Raw genomic sequence first — 7,615 nt, forward strand, 5'->3', positions numbered from 1 at the left:
TGCAGTACTTTGTTCCAGCTGGATAATTTCCCTATTTATTCAAAGTAATCTTATAGCACTTTTGTTGTCCTTCATGTGGCTGAAGATTAAGTATTGGTGTTGTTAGATTTACCAGCAGCCTTTAATACTGTTGAACATGACGTGGTGCTGACTTTCCTGGAGGTGACCACAGAGTGGATGGGATTGCTTGTGATAGACTCAGTTCCTTTTTTGATGGGAGTGCTTAAAGGATAGTGTGGGACAATTGCTTGTCCTCCCTGAGTGTCTTCCGTGTGGAGTTATGCGGTCCTCTTGTATGTTTCCTTTTGTTTAACATGTATATGGGGCCATTGGGAAGTTAGTGACAATACCCAGTGTACTAATAACATCCATTCTAGATGTACATCTCATCTGACCTAGACAGAGATGTCAGTTGCCTTTCCCAGTGACTGGCTGAGACTGAGGAGTGGATGAAGGCTAGTGGGCTGAGACAAAATCAGGGTAAAGAAGGGGTTAGTGATGGCTGGAAGATACAGTGAGGATAATATCTGGCTCCATTGGGTCTAGGGACATGGTTAGATCCGCAGCAGCTGCTAGAAGATCAGGTAACCCAAACAGCCAGTATGGCTTTTTTTCCCCCCATTTATATGTGTTTATTTAGTGTTTGCATCATCATCCATTAAATAAAAAACAAAACTTAAAAAGCAGAGAACAGCCGTAGTGTCCTCTGGCACCTGGTTCCCCTTTGGAGGGGTCTCCCCCAGATAGCCCAACTGATCCTCAGTCTAGGGGTCCTCTTGGATTCCTGTGTTGCTGTTGGGCGCCTACATAGCGACAACTACAAATATTGTTTTTGATCTATGATTAGCCTGAAGCCTTTGGTCTTGGCCACTTTTCCATTCCTTCATGACCTTCGAGGCGGATTACTGCAATTTAGTGCACATCAGAATGTTATTTTTAATTTATTTATTTTAACAGCTAGTCCAGAATGCATCAGCCATGTCAAGGCTTGTGAAAGTCCAGGGTGAAGCTTGTGAACGCAGGAGATGGCTTCTTGGCAGTAGGGCCCAGACTTCAGAACTCATTACACAAGGTGATAAAAGTGACTGTGAATCTCATTGCCTTCAGAATAATGTATAAAATTCATTTAATCGAGTTAACTTTCTCACTACTGCAACTAAAAACAGCAATGAGAGAAGGAGGAAAAAGGCGTGAAGGCAAGAAGGAAGAGGAAGCGAACAGGAGGGTAGACAGACCCGCCGACAGAAATGCTTGGCCTTAGGGCCAGGGCTGCCCCGGGGGAGGGCAGTGGTGGAAGTGACGAATATGTCACTTCTGGGATTGCCTGCGGGGCCCGGAGCGGTCTCGCATGCCTAAGCGCTCTGTGGCCCACCCGGGTGATTTAAAAGGGCTGGGGGCCCACAGGCCATTTTAAATCACCCGGGCCCTTGGACAATTGCCCCCTTTGTCCTTCCCGTCAGCGGGCCTGTGGGTAGAGAACAACAAAAAGAGAGAGGAGGCGGAAATAAATAAGGACTAAATAATAGGACTGTCAAGAGATTTAAAAAATGAATCACACGATTAATTGCGCTGTTAAACAATAATAGAATACCATTTGTTTAAATATATTTTGATGTTTTCTATATTTTCAAATATATTGATTTCAATTACAACACAGAATACAAAGTGTACAGTGTTCACTTTATATTTCTTTTTGATTACAAATATTTGCACTGTAAAAAACAAAAGAAATAGTATTTTTCAATTCACTTAATACAAATACTGTAGTGCAATCTCTTTATCATGAAAGTTTAACTTACAAATGTAGAATTATATACAAAAAAGGCTGCATTCAAAAACAAAACAATGTAAAACTTTAAGGTCTACAAGTCCACCCAGTCCTACTTCTTGTTCAGCCAATCGCTCAAACAAGTTTTGGAGTTTTTTTACATTTTTAGGAGCTAATGCTGCCGACTTCTTGTTTACAATGTCACCTAAAAGTGAGAACAGACGTTTGCATGGCACTGTTGTAGCTGGCATCGCAAGATAAATATGTACCAGATGCACTAAAGATTAATATGTCCCTTGCTGCTTCAACCACCGTTCCAGAGAACATGCATCCATGCTGATGACGGATTCTGCTCAATAATGGTCCAAAGCAATGCAGACCAACACATGCTCTTTTTCATCATCTGAGTCAGACGCCAGCAGCAGAAGATTGATTTTCTTTTTTGGTGGTTTGGGTTCTGTAATTTCCGCATCAGAGTGTTGCGCTTTTAAGACTTCTGAAAGCATGGTCCACACCTCATTCCTCTCAGACTTTGGAAGGCACTTCAGAGTCTTAAACCTTGGGTTGAATGCTGTAGCTGTCTTAAAAATCTGGTATTGGAACCTTCTTTGTGTTTTGACAAATTTGCAGTGAAAGTGTTCTTAAATCAAACAACGTATGCTGGGTTGTCACCCAAGACTGCTATAACATGAAATATATGGCAGAATGAGGGTAAAACCATGGAGCAGGAGACACACAATTCTCCTCCAAGGAGTTCAGTCACAAATTTAATAATTTTTTTTTTAAACAAGCATCATCATCATGGAAGCATGTCCTCTGGAATGATGGCCGAAGCATGAAGGGGAATACGAATGTTTAGCATATCTGGCACATAAATGCTGCAATGCCGGCTACAAAAGTGCCATGGGAATGCCTGTTCTCACTTTCAGGTGACATTGTAAATAAGAAGCGGGTAGCATTAGCTCCCGTAAATGTAAACAGACTTGTTTCTCTTTGTGATTGGCTGAACAAGAAGTAGGACTGAGTGGAATTGTAGGCTCTAAAGTTTTAGTTTTTGTCTCTTTTGTTATTGCGTGTAGTTATGTAACAAAAAAAAATCTACATTTGTAAGTTGCACTTTTACAGAGATTGCACTACAGTACTTGTATGAGGTGAATTGAAAAATACTGTTTCTTTTGTTTGTAGCTTTTACAGTGAAAATATTTGTAATCAAAAGTAATATAAAGTGAGCACTGTACACTTTGCATTCTGTGTTGTAATTGAAATCAATATATTTGAAAATGTAGAAAAACATCCCAAAATATTGAATACATTTCAATTGGTATTCTATTGTTTAACAGTGCGATTAAAACTGCAATGAATTGAAATTAATTTTTTTGAGTTAATCACGTGAGTTAACTGATTGACAGCCCCACTAAATAAATAAATAAATCCACCCCCCCGACAGCCCTAGACAGCTTCAGGGGAAAATTAGATATGCATATTATTTTTTGGGTTTTTTAATTGTATCTTTGGAAGTACTCAGGTGTTATGGCGATGGGCACTCTTATAGGAACCTGGACAGACAGACATAAGTCAGGTAGAGTTAGGATCATTTTAGTGCCTCCCCTACCCCTCCATATTCAATGCATAATTTACTATGTGAATTCCTAGAACGGCTTTATCGTATACAGACCAGGCTAAAAGGAATTCTATAAATGTATAATAGCTGTACTTCATAGGAATGGACTATAGGTAATTTATGTAACTTAATATATTTGAAAGAGCTGGTTGGAAATTTTACATCAAAATAAAGGCTTTAACGGTTTCAGAGAGAGAAATTAAAAAATTCATGCAAACTAATTCCCACTTTGCCACGAGTCTAGCAGTTCACACAACGCTTATCTACCGCAAGCCAAAAATACACAACTTCTTTACAGCATATAAGGAACATACTGCGCCCCTGCATTTCTGACCTAATCGTTATTGTCTTCTCATTTTCAAACTGGATCATCTTTTTTTTTTTCTTTTAAGGGCTCAACTAGAGTTCCCAACACTGTATTTAAAAAAGGACTGTTTTCTTAACACCCCTGCTCCATCCCTCCTCCCACTATTATTGTTTATTATATCATTAATAATACAATAAGCAATACTCACCTACATTCACCATCACTTCTTGCTGCTTTCTGAAGCACTCAGCAACTCCCAATCTTGTTGTACAGAGATGAAAAAATAAGGGACTGTGGGAAACCCTAGGCTCAACATTTTGCAGGGCTTCAACCCAGCCTCCAGCTGTGCCCGTGCACTGTAGTGCATCAACAGCTGACGTCTAACGTCTGCCAAAAAATACTTCCATGCACCAAAAAACTCATGTGGCACAGGTGTTTGATTTTTAACTCCTGTATTCAGAGATGTTTGCACACCAACGTTTGCATAAACTGGTGTGTCTGTGTAGATTTGCACACTCAGAGTTGAAGGCCTTGGTGCGAAACTTTGGCCCTGAAGTTCTGTGATGAATGTACATATGTTCATACCACAGCTCTCTATAGGGGAGAATATATTTTGGACCTCTAAAAAATACATCTATATTCTGGGAGAGAGATCTGTTTCCCCTGCTGATTGACTTCGTGGATTCCTGTGACTTCTAGGACTCCAAGGGTATGTCTACACTACGAAATTAGGTCGAATTTATAGAAGTCGGTTTTTTAGAAATCGTTTTTATAAATTTGTGTGTGTGTGTCCCCACAGAAAATGCTCTAAGTGCATTAAGTGCATTAACTTGGCGGAGTGCTTCCACAGTACTGAGGCTAGCATCAACTTCTGGAGTGTTGCACTGTGGGTAGCTATCCCACAGTTCCCGCAGTCTCCGGAAATGAGATTCAAAAGTTCGCAGTCCTTTTCCTGTCTACCTGGCCAGTGCATCTGAGTTGAGAGTGCTGTTCAGAGCAGTCACAATGGAGCACTCTGGGATAGCTCCCGGAGGCCAATACCGTCGAATTGTGTCCACAGTACCCCAAATTCAACCTGGCAAGGCCGATTTAAGCGCTAATCCACTTGTCAGGGGTGGAGTAAGGAAATCGATTTTAAGAACCCTTTAAGTAGAAAAAAAGAGCTTCATCGTGTGGACGGGTGCAGGTTTACATCTATTTAATGCTGCTAAATTTGACCTAAAGTCCTAGTGTAGACCAGGGCTAAGGGCTTGCCTACACTTACCGGATGATCAATGCTGAGGCGATCGATGCATCGGCAGTCAATTTAGCAGGTCTAGTGAAGACCCACTAAATCGGCCGCTGATCTCTCTCCTGTACTCCACTGGATCGAGAAGAGTAGGGGGAGTAGACAGGAGAGTGGTAAGTAGATCTAAGCTACGTCGATTTGAGTTACTCTATTCATGTAACTCAAATAGCGTAGCTTAGATAGACTTTTCCCTTTAGTGTAGACAAGGCCTTAGAGGAGAACCAAAGGTGATAAACTCTATTTCCCATGCTGCCAACATGCAGTTCGCTGAGGACCATAATGTCTGGGTGTATGTATGCAGTTATGGATTATTAGAGTTCCATACCCGTCATCTCAAGCACTTTCTTTTGTTTGGACTCATAGGCGACACCATATTGCCTAATTTTATCAAAAGTATATGCTCAAATCCTATTGTTTAAATGATTCTTTTTTTCCTATCTTGCCAAGAAAATGAAGATTTGCAAACAAGTTAATCTCATATGTTGGCACATAGCTAATATCTTGTTCTATTAGTTATGAATGCTATTAATAGATTATTTTCTTTCATCTTCAGAGTAGGTGCCTGCTTTATCTGATGTATAAAGAATTATTATCATTTTCTCATTATTAAACATTTATGTAGTTTATATATCAATGTAATGTATACTTAATAAATTACATACAAAATAGATTGGATGTTACTGCACGTGATATAAAGAATATATCTGTGTATGATCATCCAAATACACATGAGCGCCAGAAATACAGCTGCTGAGACAGGAAATGATGTAATATTGTACATGTGGCACAAGTATATAACCTTCTGAGGGGCATGTGGTTGAGTAATGTTTTATACAACACAAGATTCTCTAAACATTTTCTTTTCATTTCTCCAGTTGGTTCTAGACATGAGGAATCTGAGAAATCTGACTGTTTTTATTGCTGTTGCCTGACAGGCAAACTATTTAGAGCTGATTCAAATGTTAATAATGGTAAGAATTGCTTACTTGCAAAACTTGTATATAAAGTGTACAGTTCTAGCATTATTCAGAGATATTAGTGGAGTCCAAAAATCACACCACTATCTAAAAATGACATACCTACTAACTAAGAATATTATTATTAAGAGAGACTGGAGGAAAATAAATGTTACTCTGCCTTTTTTTTTAGTTTACTTTTTGGATTGGACCCCACTTTGTGTTGTCAGTTTCATTGATTTTCCTGCACATTAAGAAGCACTTAGTATTTTGTGGAATCTTAGTTGGTTTCCCATGCTGTTTGTATGGGTCTTTCACACAACGACAAGGGAAAGAACAATATTTCTTTTAAAAAATGCAATTGTAAAACCTCAAAGGGTAGCAGGAGGTGTAGGGCCTGAAATTACTTTTTAACTCCTTGTTTAGTTATTTGTCCTCCTCCAGCACCTAAAGATCTCCAGGAACAGTGTGCTTTTAAGTTTTATTTGTTTGAACTCCAATTATTATGCCAAAGGCTGAAGCTCCAATGGTGTGTAGACACCACCATATTTTAATGTTTCCAGAATATTTTTATAACCTATGACCAATTTGGTTCATGAAATGGCTAATTTTTGTGTGTTAGATTTTGAGGATTTGTCACAGGTGGAAATATTAAATCATGACTGGTATGGAGAAAGTGAATAAGGAAGTGTTATTTACTCCTTCACATAACAAAACCAGGTGTTACCTGATTAAATTAATAGGCAGCGGGTTTGAAACAAACAATAGGAATCAGAGTAACAGCCATGTTAGTCTGTATTCGCAGAAAGAAAAGGAGTACTTGTGGCACCTTAGAGACTAACCAATTTATGAGAGTATCCATTTTTGAGAGCTCATTCTTTATCTTTCCGTGTTTGCTGTAGAGGATGTTGACCAGGTGGTTCCGCAGTTTCTTTGAGAGCGTGTGGCACAAGCTGTCAGCATAGTCTGTGTGGTATGTAGATTGTATTTCTTCACACAACGTAGTCAACCTGTGGAATTCTTTGCCAGGGATGTTACAAAGGCTAAAACTATAACTGGGTTCAAAAAAGAATTAGATTGCACTCTGAAAATCAGGCCCTAGGTTTCTCAAGCTGGAAGATAGGTCCATCAATGGTATTAGTCGAGATGGTCTGTGATGCAACACCATTCTCTGTATCCCTAGCCTCTGACTGCCAGAAGCTAGGTGTGGGTGGTAGGGGGTGGATCACTTGATAATTGCTCTGTTGTGTTCCTTCCCTCTGAACCACTTGGCATTGGCCACACTCAGAAGATGGGATACTGGTCTAGATGGACCTCTGGTCTGACCCAGTGTAGTCGTCCTTATGTACTTTTCAAAGGAGTTATCCACCACGTTAATAACCTATGGGTTATTAAGAAATAAAATAGTTGTATGTGATTTACAATTACTAATTTAAATTAGAGTTTTTTAATTTCAAAATTAAAACATGTAATTCCTTCTTGATTTGGGGGAATTATGACTTTTTCGTGAGTGTGAATGCTGGTGTCTGACAGTTGCAAGTGTTGTATTTGCATCAAATATTCTTGCAAGGGTGAGGGGAAGAATTATAATTCCTCTTATTATAGAATCTGCATGCTCATGCTGTAGCAATGCTTCCTTTTTCCTATTATCACCTAAGTTTGTAATGGGAACTTG

The 7,615-nt window shown here is 39.3% G+C and overlaps 1 long non-coding RNA gene across 1 annotated transcript; it reads left to right on the forward strand.

The window, feature by feature from the left end:
• Nucleotides 1–971: 971 nt before the first annotated feature.
• Nucleotides 972–7,023, forward strand: LOC144272798 (uncharacterized). The gene is made up of 3 exons (XR_013347678.1): nt 972–1,072; nt 5,860–5,955; nt 6,843–7,023. It is a non-coding gene; the product is annotated as an uncharacterized LOC144272798 (long non-coding RNA).
• The last annotated feature ends 592 nt before the right edge of the window (nt 7,024–7,615 follow it).

Source organism: Eretmochelys imbricata, chromosome 12 (genome assembly GCF_965152235.1).
Source record: "Eretmochelys imbricata isolate rEreImb1 chromosome 12, rEreImb1.hap1, whole genome shotgun sequence".
Lineage (NCBI taxonomy): Eukaryota > Metazoa > Chordata > Testudines > Cheloniidae > Eretmochelys > Eretmochelys imbricata.